Source organism: Ailuropoda melanoleuca, chromosome 20, assembly GCF_002007445.2.
Source record: "Ailuropoda melanoleuca isolate Jingjing chromosome 20, ASM200744v2, whole genome shotgun sequence".
Lineage (NCBI taxonomy): Eukaryota > Metazoa > Chordata > Mammalia > Carnivora > Ursidae > Ailuropoda > Ailuropoda melanoleuca.
The window spans coordinates 20,000,887-20,016,151 of NC_048237.1; positions in this window are offsets into that span (position 1 = coordinate 20,000,887).

A 15,265-nucleotide genomic window follows, 5' to 3' on the forward strand; every position below is an offset into this window, starting at 1 on the left:
AACTGATAAACAACAATTTTCTACAACAAATATTTGCAATGCCATAGAGTTTCAGTTATCACAGTAGAATGTGCTAAAGAAACAGGCTACTGAATGTTCCATCTTGGTACTTTATTTTTAGGTGGACAATACAGGGAAAGTAGTAGAATTATTGTAAGTTAATGTAAAAAATAGAATTATCAGTAGTGACTAAACCGTAAATTCCATGCTCTTTTCAACTTTCAAAAAAATCAAATGTAGATTTGAACTTACTAAGAAATTAAATGTTAGTGAAAATGTTATTGAATGGTGTATAACAAAATAGGTTAACAAATTATAGACTTAAAAATTGAAATTGCTCTGTAATAGATTTATCTCGAGGAATGCTTTAAGATATCATTGTCAATAGTATGTCCCTATTAAATTTCTCATCTTTCTGTACACTGTCATGTTTCATTTATAATAATTATAAGAATAGCCATCTGACTTAGAACAAAATACCCCAAACTACAAAATATGAGTATGATCCTACATAGGACTAAAGGAAACATAATTCCCGAAAAAAATCTAAAAGATTTTTATGTTTATCTGAACTAAAATAGAAAGTTAAATATGTCATTCCACAAATTATGTCATTTCGAGACATTCTATGTATAGTATTCCTCTAGCATCAATAGTAGACTTTTCTAAATTTTTAAGGGTAATATGATACTTAGTTGGCTATGTGAGAAAGAAAGCACAATAGATAGCTTCTGGTATCTTCCTTCCCTACCTGGAGTTACCTGAAGAAATGATTGCTATTGGCAATGCCCAAGAGAATAAATAATCTTTATCAGCCTCATCATATACACCTAGTAACACTGATTAGTGTAAATATATTAAGGAGCCCTTACCTTAAAACTTTCCTTTTGACAATAAAAACTTTTTTCAGGCTGTCTAAATTATTCATGTAATTAAACCTGGGGTACATAATTTGAGGCCTGGCTAAAGAATGGATGTTATTTACAACATTACATTTTATTTTCTGAATTGTTCATTTATATGTTCATTTTTATATGTTGAACATATAAATGAACAATAAATGTTCATTACAATTTATTTTCTGCTGGGAATGGCCAGTGATCCCTGTACTGACGGATGAAAGATCACTCCAAACTTTGCTGTGAAAGAGAGAAGGCAAGGGGTCAATGCTCAGAGACAAGACCCTTTGCTCTTTTTTGCTTCTGCTTTTATTGGTCCTTCAGGATAATCACAAATCCTTATCACTGTTTCTCAAGCAGGTAATGTGTGACAAGGGGTCTTACTTAAACTGGGAGGATCTGTTTACAGGAAAGACACAATATGCTAATCAGCATGTTGGAGAGTACTGCTAAACATAGCCTAAGGGACAATGCATGCAAGCTCTTAGATCACAGGGCGGCTGTTTGGGCTAAGAAAGCTTTCAGAAGGCAACTCCCTGGGGCATTCCAACAGCTGAGTGGTCCTGCATACCTCGTCATTCCTACACCCTTCTCTGAAACTTTCCAACACCCCCAGCGCCTCTGTGTTAATTTTAGCGAGCCAGGTATTATGGCTGATTTCACACTCTACATTGACCCCAACAATTTTATATGTGTATGACTCACAGATAGAGCTAAGAAGCCAAAAAGCGACTTCCTCAGAGGTCAGTGTTCAGCACACATTGTTAGGGACTCATCTGTTACTCTGACACCAAAACAGTCCTGAACAGAGAAAGAGACAATGGGGACATTGCACCTCACAGACTGAGGGTCCTGCCAGAAAGATGTGCTGTGTTTATGTCTATGTTTTGTTTGTAGAATTGGAATTATTTTTAATGTTTGTTAAAAATTATGATTTGTGTGAGCCTGCTTCGATGATTCAATTCAATCATTTCTATATGTATATATTCCATAGGTAAAGCTCTCAAAAAGTAATAAGGTATAACTAAAATGAGGCACCGTGACCCTCACCAGATATCAGAAGTTTTTGGAAATGAAGCCCCCTTTGGAATTCTTGTTTTGACAACATTTGTTAAAGACTTAGAGAAACATTGCATTAAGATACTGTCAGCATAGTGTATGTATGATTTCCTAGAACTTGAATCCGTGATTAAGGCAAGCCAGCTGCTTATTATCCAGGGTGTCCGTAGTATCTATGTTATGAAAATCTCGATCCATATTATTTATTAATATCACCATATTTTGTATTTTTTATCAACTTTTACTTTTGCCTCTATTTTCATCTTCACCTTAGTATTTTTTATATCTCCTTTATCATCTCTCATATGGAAGCTATACATTAAACCCCTCAACCATAAGAATTTGTCCTTAATTTCTGTCTCTCTCCTCTCAGATTATGTATAAACATATACCTGTATAATTTAAAAATATATAAGAAATATATATTATGTATAATATATATAATTATATACTCTATACATGTACATACGTTTTTCTGATCTATTTGCAAGAGAATTGGAGACCTTATGCCTTTTTACTTTTTATTTTTTTACTTTCAATAGTTTCTTTAAAATTTAAAGTCAATTAATTGACATAGAACGTATTATTGTTTCAGAGGTAGAGGTCAGTGATTTATCAGTCTTATATAATACCCAGCACTCATTACATCACGTGCCCTCCTTAATGCCCATCACCCAGTTACCTCATCCCCTCACCCCCTTCCCCTCCAGCAACCCTCAGTTTGTTTCCTAAAATTAAGAGTCTCTTATGGTTTGTCTTCCTGTCTGATTTTGTCTTGTTTTATTTTTTCCTCTTTTCCCTATGATCCTGTTTTGTTTCTTAAATTCCACATATGCATGAGATCATATAATTCTTTCTCTGATTGACTCATTTTGCTTAGCATAATACCCTCCAGTTCCATCCATGTCGTTGCATATGGCAAGATTTCATTTTTTTTAATTTTATTTTATTTATTAGAGAGAGAGACTGAGAGAGATACGGAGCCCAAGCAGGACAGAGGGAGAGGGACAAGCAGACTCCCCACTGAGCAGGGAGCCTGAAGCAGGACTCAGTCCCAGGACCCGGGGATCATGACCTGAGCCAAAGGCAGACCCTTAACCAACTGAGCCACCCAGGCACCCCAAGATATCATTTTTTGATGGCTGTGTAGTATTCCATTGTGTGTATGTATACATACTTATATATGTATGTATGTATATGTGTGTGTGTGTGTGTATAGTGTGTACACACACACACACACCACATCTTTATCCATTCATCTGTTGGAATCTGGCCTCTTTCCATAGTTTGGCTATTGTGGACATTGCTGCTATAAACATTGGGGTGCAGGTGCCCCTTTGGATCACTACACTGGTATCTTTGGGGTAAATCTCTAGTAGTGCAATTGCTGGGTTTTAGGGTAGCTCTATTTTCAACTTTTTGGGGAACCTCCATACTGTTTTCCAGAGCAGCTGAACCAGCTTGCATTCCCACCAACAGTGTAAGAGGGTTCCCTTTTCTCCACATTCTCACCAACATCTGTCATTTCCTGAGTGGTTGTTATTAGCCATTCTGAATGGTGTGAGGCAGTATCTCACTGTGGTTGGTTTATATTTACCTGATGACGAGTGATGTTGAGTGTGATTGATGAGTTGATGAGTGATTTTTTTTTTTTTCATGTGTCTGTTGGCCATTTGAATGTCTTCTTTGGAGAAACTTCTGTTCATATCTTCTGCCCATTTCTTGATTGGATTTTTTGTTCTTTGAGTGTAGAGTTTGATAAACTCTTTATAGATAGATTTTGGATACTAACCCTGTATCTGATATGTCATTTGCAAATATCTTCTCCCATTCTGTCAATTATCTTTTGGTTTTGTCAACTATTTCCTTTGCTGTGCAAAAGCTTTTTATCTTGATGAAGTCCCAATAGTTCATTTTTGCCTTTGTTTCCCTTGCTTTTGGCGATGTGTCTAGCAAGAAGTTGTTGCAGCCGAGGTCAGAGAGGTTGCTGCCTGTGTTCTCCTCTAAGATTCTGATGGATTCCTGTCTGACATTTAGGTCTTTCAAACATTTTGAGTCTATTTATGGTGTAAGGAAATGGTCCAGTTTCATTCTTCTGCATGTGTCTGTCCAATTTTCCCAACACCATTTGTTGAAGAGACTGTCTTTTATTCGTTGTATATTCTTTACTGCTTTGTCAAAGATTAGTTGACCATAGAATTGAAGGTCCATTTCTGGGTTGTCTATTCTACTCCATTGATCTATAGATCTATATGTCTGTTTTTGTGCCAGTACCATACTGTCTTGATGAGTAAAGCTTTGTAATAGAACTTGAGGTCCGGGATTGTGATGCCACCAGCTTTGGTTTACTTTTTGAACATGCCTTTGGCTATTCAGGGTATTTCCTGGTTCCATACAAATTTTAGGATTGTTTGTTCAAGCTCTGTGAAAAATGTTGATGGTATTTTGATAGGAGTTGCATTGAATGTATAGATTACTCTAGGTAGCATAGACATTTTAACAATATTTGTTCTTCTAATCCATGAGCATGGAATGTTTTTCCATTTCTTTGTGTCTTCCTCGATTTCTTTCATGAGTGTCCTATAGTTTTCTGAGTACAGAACCTTTGTCTCTTTGGTTAGGTATATTCCTAGGTATCTTATGGTTTTGAATGCAATTCTAAATGGTATCAATCCTTAATTTCTCTTTCTACTGTCTCATTGTTAGCATATAGAAATGCAACCGATTTCTGTACATTGATTTTATATCCTGCCACTTTGGTGACTTCCTGTATGAGTTCTAGCAATTTTGGGGTGGAGTCTTTGGCATTTTCCACATAGAGTATCAAGTCATCTGTAAAGAATGAGAGTTTGACTTCTTCTTTGCTGATTCTGATGCCTTTTATTTCTGATTGGTGTCTGATTCCTGAGGCTAGGATTTCTAGTACTATGTTGAGCAACAGTGGTGGTAGTGGACGTCCCTGTCATGTTCCTGACTTTAGGGGAAAAAGTCCCAGTTTTTCCCCATTGTGAATTATATTTGCTTTGGGTTTTTCATATATGGCTTTTATGAAACTGAGGTATGTTTCCTGTATCCCTACAGAGTGAAGAGTTTTAATCAAGAAAGGATGTTGTACTTTGTCAAATGCTTTTTCTGCATATGTTGAGATGACCATATGGTTCTTGTCCTTTCTTTTTTTAATGTAGTGTATCACACTGATTGACTTGTGGATACTGACCACTCTTACAGGCCAGGAATAAATCCCACTTTGTCATGGTGAATAATCTTTTTAATGTACTGTTGGAACTTATTGTCTAGTATCTTGGTGAGAATTTTTAATACAAGCCTTTCTCAAGAAACAAGAAAGGTCTCAGATGTACAACCTAATCTTACATCTAATGGAGCTGGAGAAAGGGCAGCAAATAAAGACTAAACACAGCGGGAGACGGGAATTAATAAAGATTAGAGTGGAAATCAATAAAATAGAAACCAAAAGAACAGAACATATGCTCAACATCACTTCTCATTGGGGAAATACAAATCATAGCTACAATAAGATAGCACCTCACACTAGTCAGAATGGCTAAAATTAACAACACAGGAAACAATAAGTGTTGGTGAGGATGCCGAGAAAGGGGAACCCTCTTACACTGTTGGTGGGAATGCAAACTGGTGCAGCCACTCTGGAAAACAGTATAGAGGTGCCTCAGAAAGTTAAAAATAGAACTACCTTATGACCCAGCAATCGCACTGTGAGATATTTACCCAAAGGGTACAAAAATACTGATTTGAAGAAATACATGCACCCCAATATTTATAGCAACATTATCAACAATAGTCAAATTATAAAAAGACATTTGGGGTCTATTGACTGATGAATGGATAAAGAAGAAGTGGTGTGTGTGTGTGTGTGTTCATGAATATTAGTCATAAAAAAGAGTGATAAATATTTTTATTCAGCATTTTAAGCAATTACTTTTATTGTTCCGTCATCTTTGTTGATGTTGGTAAGAATTTCCATGTCAGTCAAAACCTCATACCTTTATAGAAAATTTGTCTTTTATCTCTGGAAGTTTTCAAGGTTTTATTATTAACCTTGATGCTCTAGAGATTAAGTATGGTGTTACATTATGTCCATTATGTTTTAATGTTCAAATTGCTCTATATTTGAGTTGTCCTTACATTTTAAGTTATAAATGCACCCTAAGTAGATCATATCGCCTCTTCAATTAATCAGTTTGCCCATCCCCTCTGAAGTTTGTGCTGAAGGTTTATACTCAGGTCTTTTATCTCCTGTGTTTCCTTAGTTTTAGAAATTCTCAACAGGTAAGTCTCCAGTATTGGTTTTCTTCTGTCTCCATTCTCTTGCTTTCCTTACGTTAGTGTTATAGATTCTCCAACTACCTTCTGTTTTCTCTGCTATTTCACCTGTTTTAAACATCCCTTGGTTTTTGCATTCTGATTCATTTACATGTCCTTTTAATTTTCTAAAATACTTGGTTTTTTGTCTCCTTTTANTACGTTAGTGTTATAGATTCTCCAACTACCTTCTGTTTTCTCTGCTATTTCACCTGTTTTAAACATCCCTTGGTTTTTGCATTCTGATTCATTTACATGTCCTTTTAATTTTCTAAAATACTTGGTTTTTTGTCTCTTTTTATTTTAACAAGAGATCTAACTTCTTAGGAGTTAGGAGTACACACAGTATTTCAAATTTTTCTTGAATAATTCACAAATATATTTGACATATAAACATAAATATATTGATGTATATTTAAAGTGCACAATGTGGATGATATGATAGGTATTATGAAATTATTACCAAGATCAAGAAAATTAACACATCCATCACCTCAGAAAGTTAACTCTTTTTTGCGTGTTTTGTGAGTATGTTTAAGATCTATTCTCAGTGGAGTACCTGGTGGCTCAGTCAGTTAAGTCTCTGACTCTTGGTTTCAGCTCAGGTCATGATCACATAGTTTGTGAGACTGAGCCCTGCACTGGGCTCTCTGCTCAGCGGGGAGTTTGATTGAAGATTCTCTTTCTCCGTGTTACCCCACTCATGCATACACATACGTACTCTCTCTCTCTTTCTCTAAAATAAATAATTAAATCTTTAAAAACAAAGATCTACTCTCAGCAATTTTCAAGTATACAGTAATGTATTATTTACTCTAATCACCAGGTTGTACATTAGATCCTCAGAACATATTCATCATATAAGTGAAATTTAGTACATTTGACCTATGTCTGCTCACTTTATCCTCACCCCAGCTCCTAGCAATCATCATTTTATTCTTTCTATGAAATTGGCTTTTTAAAAAATTCCATATTTAAGTAATACCATATAATATTTGTATTTCTCTGGCTTGTTATATTTAGCAGAAGCCCTCCAGGTTTTTTTTTGTTTTGTTTTGTTTTTGTTTGTTTGTTTTTCATTTGTTTTTTTAAATCCATGCTGTAGCAAATGACATAATTTCTTTCTTTTTTATGGCTGGATAATATTCCATTATATATTTATGTGCTATAAATATCATATATATGTGCTATATGTATCATACATACTATATATATATATGCATACATATACACCATATCCTCTTCATCCATTCATCCATCAATTATGCTTAGGTTGTTTCCATGTCTTGGCTAATATGAGTAATACTATAATGAACATGGGGGGGGTGCAGATACCTCTTTGAGATTGTGATATCATGTCTTTTAGATATATTCCCAGAAGTGGGATTTCTGGGACATATGGTAANATCCATCAATTATGCTTAGGTTGTTTCCATGTCTTGGCTAATATGAGTAATACTATAATGAACATGGGGGGGTGCAGATACCTCTTTGAGATTGTGATTTCATGTCTTTTAGATATATTCCCAGAAGTGGGATTTCTGGGACATATGGTATTTACATTTTTAATTTTTTGAGGTATCGTCATTGTGAAAAACAGTATGGTACTTCCACAATACAGTATTGTTAACTATAGGCCTAATATTGTAGAGCAGAACTAATTCATTTTGACTAACTGAAACTTTATACTTTTTGAACAGCAACTCCCCATTTCCTTTATGTATATAGTTAATTTTATTCTATTTAATTTTATGTCAATGACTATATTTAAAGATTTTTAATCCATTTAAATATATTTTTTCACTTCTGACTTAAGTGGTTTAATAATTTGTTTTATATTTGCATTTATGTCTATGAACATACTCAAATACTTATTTTGAATTTACTGTCTGAAATTACTTTTTGGAATTATGGATTTTGATAGCCAACATCCTCAGTTTCAGATTTTGTCGTGTATTTTGGAATCTTTATTCTAAGCTCATTTTGAACAGGATCTCTCTCTCTCTCTCTGCCTTCTTTTCCTTCCTTCCTTCCTATAACAATAATAATAAACTCATATCATCCTCTAAAAAATACCATATCTTAGCATTTCTGAGTGACTGCCAGATATTGGAATTATGGCAGATCCAAGGATGTTGACTTAGGTCCCAGTAGCAAGACTATGTCTTTGTCTTCCACCTTCCTGCTGCTCTCAGCCTTACTTCACAGTGGGTTTGGGTTACACTGCATCCCAATCCCTGACTTCCACCTCTAAACATGGCTTTGTAACTTAGTTTCAGAACTGAGGAACACAGGGGCGTTCTTTTGGCACCTCCATATATCTGCCTGTTTCATGATCCTAAACCCCATATACATGTGGTCTTAACTGTGCTCAGTGTTTTATGAGACCTTTCTTCTTCCGGTGCATCAATAAGTTTTCTCTGGGATCTGTTGAATTTTTGTCTTTTAGTCTATATGTCTCTGATAGGAAGATTTATTGAATTGAGAACTCACTGTACCGTGTTGACCTATAAGTCCTTATTTGTTCTTCATAAAACATCTTTCAGTTATTACAAATTGTGTGATGAAAAATTTGAAGTCTATAAATCATGTCACTTAGTAATAAATGGTGAATTTGGAATTTGAACTCAGCTCTAACTCATATTCTAAAACCCCATTTTCTTTCTAGCTTACCAAAATTACCATCTCAGAAACTAAACAAATGCATTTTCATTTTCTCTTCCACAAATAAAACCATAGGGGAGGTATTTGATGTCAAAACTGATTTTTTTCTAAAATGCCTCTTTTAAGATGTTTTCATATAACCACTGTCTAAATCCTGGGTAGCTCCAGTCAAATATTCAAGCATGTTTTCATATGCAGCCTTAAGTACTGTCCCACAATAGTGCCTTCCAGAGAGAACATTATAGTAAAATTTGATCCACATTTTAACACCAAAGTCCCATAGCATGTCAAAAGATAAGGAAACATGACGATATTTTTATTTTATTTTGACAAGCATTGTGAGATTCTAAAGTAACAAACATCTATAAAAAATTTTAAGTAAAATCACACTTATCAAATGCTTCCTCTATTTAACAGTTCAGTCATTCCATTTTTAATTGAAAGCAACTTTTTTGCTCAATATTGTATAATGCAATTCTCTTAAAATGTGTTGCTTTCTCTCTCTATACACACACACACACACGCACCCCTAACATCAGAAAGCATTTTATATAACTTACTATTGCATAAACATTTCTTCTCCAGGGTAAAAAAATCCTACAACAAACAGGTTAATTTATTCCCACATAGGAGAAGAGAAATTACTAGCTTTACTAATATAATTTTCCCTTGACATTCTTTTTATAAAAAGGAATAATGGGCTTAAACAAAGATTAATGTATTTTCAAAATGATAACTTCTTACAATAAAAGCTGTAAACAAACATATTTGAAAATAGGTATATTATTAATATTACATGTATATTATTATGTATATTTTTTGAGAGCATCTTCTTGCAAGATCCTTCTATTTTTTTTTTTAATGCAGTTTTGAAAATGCTGCTGGCCTGGAGACATTATTAATTTTTTTCAGATGTCTCATGCATTTGGTGTTTACTTCTAGGAAAAGATGCTATAAGAATGAGCAGGAAAAGTGGTGCCTGGATGGCTCAGTTGGTTGAATGGCCAACTCTTTGTTTCCACTCAGGTCATGATCTTGGAGTCCTGGGATTGAGCCCCACCTCAGGCTCCACGCTCAGTGGGGAATCTGCTTGAGGATTCTCTCTCTCTGTCTCTCTTTGCTCCTCACCCTGCTCATGTGCTCTTTCTCTCTAAAATAAATAAATTGTTTTAAAACAATGAGCAGGAAGAAGCATTTTGATATACTGATATCAATGATAAACATTTGAAGATTCTCTTTCCTAGTCAAACTCATACTCACTCAAAATGGCTTAAAAATAAGTTTGTATTCCCCCTGATACAATAATTCATTGGCTCAGTCACATCATGGGTCTGGCTTCTTTCCATTCCTCTGCTCCACCATCCTCAATGTGTCACCTTCAATCCTCACAGTAACTTCTCTGTTGACAAGGTGGGTGTAGTGGTTGTAGACACAAAACAAAAGAAGGAGGATTATTTATTTCTAAATTATAAATATATTTCTTTTTTTTACAAAACCTTTTTTCAAAATTTTCACAGTACTCTCTATCTCAAGCATCCCTCCTTTCATGTATTTTTGACTAAAACGCAGCTATATATCCTCCTCAAAACCCATCTCTTCCAGAGCGAATGATTGGCTTGTAGCAGTTTTTAGGATCCAAGAATGAGTCTGAGGGAAAAGGATGGACACCTTAAACAATAGGGGCTTTGCTTGTATGACACATGGGAAAGAAGGGTTTTTGAGTAAACCACCAGTGCTATGAAACTTGAGATACCACCTTTCTATTTTTTTTTTAACTTTTCTGGACTTCTTTTACTATTTCTTATAATGACCAACCTCAAGCAGTTTTCCTTTAGTTAGCTTCAGAGAAACTGTAGGCTTCAGGAGCACAGTTTAAAAGTTATTGGAATAAATAGCCACCAAGGTCTGTTTCAGCTTTGACTCCTAGAAAAAGAGAAAGAATGAAAGTTAAAGGACTACATTAGTTTCATGTGGGTGCTGTAACAAATTGTTTAAAGTTCATGGCTTAAAACAATAGAAATGTATTCTCATATTTCTGAAGGCCAGAAGTCCAAAATCAGTTTCACTGAGAATCTATTCCTTGCTTCTTTCATCTCTTCCCTCCTCCTCTTCTGTGCCTGACAATTTTCCTTTCCTCTTTCCTGTAAGGATTCATGTGATTACACTTAGAGCCCACCCAGATAATCCAGAATAATCTACCCCTGTCAAAATTCTTAATTTAATCACATCTGTAATGACACTTTTAAAAAAATTACTTATTGATGTAGAGTTGATACACATGTTATATTAATTTCAGGTGTGCAACACAGTGATTTGACAACTCTGTATGTTACTGTGTGCACACTACAGGTATGCCTACCATATGTTACCATATAATGCTATCACAATACCATTGACTGTATTCCTTTTGCTATACTTTTCATCCTTGTAACTTAGCATATCATAACTGGAAGCCATCTTGTAAAGTGATATTTACAAGTTCCAGAGATTAGGACCTGATATCTCTAGGTGACCTTTATTTAGCCCATTACCAGTATGTAGAATAGGATATATATTAAAGAGTTGTAAAAACATATCAAGTTCTTTTTTGGACACAAGAAAGGAAACAAAAGTACTGAAATAAACAATTGCAAGGCTTCTCTACTCACTGATATCATAGAGAAATATATTTAAAGCAACCAATTTTCTTTTTTTTTTTTTTAAAGATTTTATTTATTTTTTCAACAGAGATAGAGACAGCCAGCGAGAGAGGGAACACAAGCAGGGGGAGTGGGAGAGGAAAAAGCAGGCTTATAGCGGAGGAGCCTGATGTGGGGCTCGATTCCATAACGCCGGGATCACGCCCTGAGCCGAAGGCAGACGCTTCAACCGCTGTGCCACCCAGGCGCCCCTAAAGCAACCAATTTTCACTTCTATACTATTGAATTTTAATGGGGAGAGTTGGATGGGAAAGAATATCAGTAAATTAATTCTTCCTGTGTTAGAAAAAATAAAATACAAAGTTTATTCTACGTTTATGAAAAAGTCTTAAATGCCATATATTTATATGATATTTTATATATTTGTATATGTGTATATATATAATTTTGGTAACTTACAGACCCTTCAAATACATTTGATGCTGTAAACTCCCCTGTCCCTTACTGTAGACTAATACAGGACAATAATTTCCCTTACAATTCACAGATTTTAAAAGGCCATTTTAATAACAAAAGAATACATCTCAAGCCAGTAATTAGAACACCTCATCACATGTCTGCTTATATCTTGATCTTAGAAATCGATGTAGAATTATCTCTTCTTTCTTCCTCACTTTTGTGTGATGCATCTGGAGTGGAAAAGGGATGGGACAGATTTGGTTTCTTGTCCTCCTTTTCCCCTCTCCAGTCCTCCTGCCCTCACTAGAGCTGTTTTGCTCTTAGCAAGGCTATGAGTATATGGGGACTAAAAGGAGATAAGAGATGGGACAGTGCTTCTCAAGCTAGGTGGCCTGGAGTACCCTGGGTCTGGTGGATAATTGAAGCTGGTCTTCCTAAACTGGCTAGAGAGGATTCTGCTAATTTACTCATGAGCATGTTGTGGCTCTTCAGCAGGTCCTCCTTGGACTTTCTAGCAGTTTCCTTATAGGAATGCCTGAATCTTTGTAACTTCATTTTCCTTTGTTAGCCACTGGGTGTTTGGTATAATAAATCCAGCCTCCTTTTGCTAAGATTTACTTGCCTCAGGGAGCCCTATTGAAAATGGTCTATGGCAACCCCACTATGGGCCAAAGATCCAAAGAAAACATTTTTTTAAAAGATTTTATTTATTTATTTGACAGAGAGAGAGACAGCCAGCGAGAGAGGGAACACAAGCAGGGGGAGTGGGAGAGGAAGAAGCAGCCTCCCAGCGTAGGAGCCTAACGTGGGGCTCGATCCCAGAATGCCAGGATCACGCCCTGAGCCGAAGGCAGACACTCAATGACTGAGCCACCCAGGTNGAGAGGGAACACAAGCAGGGGGAGTGGGAGAGGAAGAAGCAGGCTCCCAGCGTAGGAGCCTGACGTGGGGCTTGATCCCAGAATGCCAGGATCACGCCCTGAGCCGAAGGCAGACACTCAATGACTGAGCCACCCAGGTGCCCCCAAAGAAAACATTTAACCATCCCACAAACTCTGGAAAAATTATCTGGACTGTTGCTAAAACAGTGAGACTTAAGACATTTCTTTTCCACTTTAGAAACTCCTGAAGGAATACGTGGGGGGTTGGAATTCAGACCTCCATCCACAATCCCACTATAACATTCTAAAATGTGCCTCAGACGTGAATCCTTGATCTAAACTGCACTGGACATATTTACATATTCTAATTTTTCCAGTCACTAATCAGTAGGGTAATAGCCTCATAGAACTATTTTACGAAATCTCCCCTTCTCAAATTCTGATCCTTTTATTTTTTCAATATTCTTGGGGGAGGTGCTAAAACTCAAAATTGTGGACCATTTTCTCTGAAAAGCTCCATATGCATATTGGTCTCACAATCATTTTGGTATCTAATTTTGTCTCATTGACATTTCGATAGAAAGTGAGGAAGAATGAGACCTTTTTAATGTCTTATTATAAAGACTTAAATACAGAAGACTGGCATAATTTTTGTATGTAATGGAAATGGTTAGAAGTACTATATTTTTAATGAAGAGTATAAATGCAGATTGAAAAAAAAGAATTCTTAGGGTTTTGTATTTTACTTTTATAAAGAAAGAGTATCATATTCGGATTAAACAGAGACAAGCACCATTACATCAGAGTTACTCCACAGAGAGGAAATGAAAGCCTGAGCATTGCAAGTAAAAGGCACATTACAGCTTTTCCAACACCTACTTTCTCTCAGTGGTGTGGGAAATGCACTGACAGGTAGCACTTCTGCAGCTTAAGCGGCTCTTATACATCATCTGCTTTTAAATGGCATAAACTGCTTTGCAGTTTTTAATTTTCAATCTTCAAGGAAGTATAAGAGTAGAGCAGTCATGTACGTAAGATCAGCAGACGTTTTTCGTCTTTCAAAGCAACAATTTGTGACTCTAAAATACAGGGTTGTATTTAATGTTTTGGCATTCTTTTAGACTTTTTCTCTGGTTAGGTAAAAATAGTTAAAATTATTTAATTTTGTTCTTATACTAATTAATATATATCACTGGATCATGTAAGATAGATATGGTATGGTCGGCTTGACTTTAAAAAGAAAATAATATATATATAAGAAAAAATACCAGGTAATAAAAACAAGTGACTATTATTTTTGATATATACATATATATATGTATATTATCACCCAGATGGAAGAATCTCCAATATTGTAGATGTAAAAACTGTGATTTCTCTGTGGTATTATCAGCTAATCTAGAAAAATGACACTAAATATCTCTAATACTAAGGACTCAATTCTAATGAGTTTCTGACAGTGACAGTACGCTTGCATACTAAGTCTTTCTCATACTGTAGATTTTATCCTGGTTAAATTTAGAGATCTTGACTTTGATGATAATTTAATTTCTGTAACAACTAATCATCTTTACCTAATTTATGTTTTTGGAATGAAACGATGATGATGAGGTTTTTTTGTTTTGTTTTGCTTTAGATCTTCAAATATTTGGGTTTTGCCATTGCAAATTTTCTTCCCAATTTTGAAGACTCAATACAAATATATAAAAATGTATTAGAATTCACTATATACTAATCCTAGTATTAAAACACTAAGAAATATTAGGTTAAGCCATATACAGTCGTTTTATAGGTCAAAATAATCAAACATTAGCAATGTCATAATGGTACAAACTAACATGAAAAGTATGTAGTATAATCTCTGTCTTTAATTGTGACTTCAAAGAAACTTTGGGAAATTCAGAGTAATGAAGTGAAATAGTACTTGACAAAATAAAGGTGATTCTCACCCATAGCAGCTTCTTACTACACATATCTCTGGAGGCAAAGGAAACAAAAGCAAAAATGAACTATTGGGACTTCATCAAGATAAAAAGCATCTGCACAGTGAAGGAACCAAGCCACAAAACTAAAAGGCAGCCTACGGAATGGGAGAAGATATTAGCAAATGACATATCTGATAAAAGATTAGTATCAAACATCTATGAACTTCTCAAGCTCAACATCCAAAAAAGAAAAATGATCCAGTTAAGAAATGGGCAGAAGGGGCACCTGGGTGGCTCAATTGAGTATCCGCCTTCATGTTCCCAGCTCATGTTCCCAGGGTCCTGGGATATAGCCCCACATTGCACTCCCTGCTCACTGGGGAGTCAAAACCATGATAAGA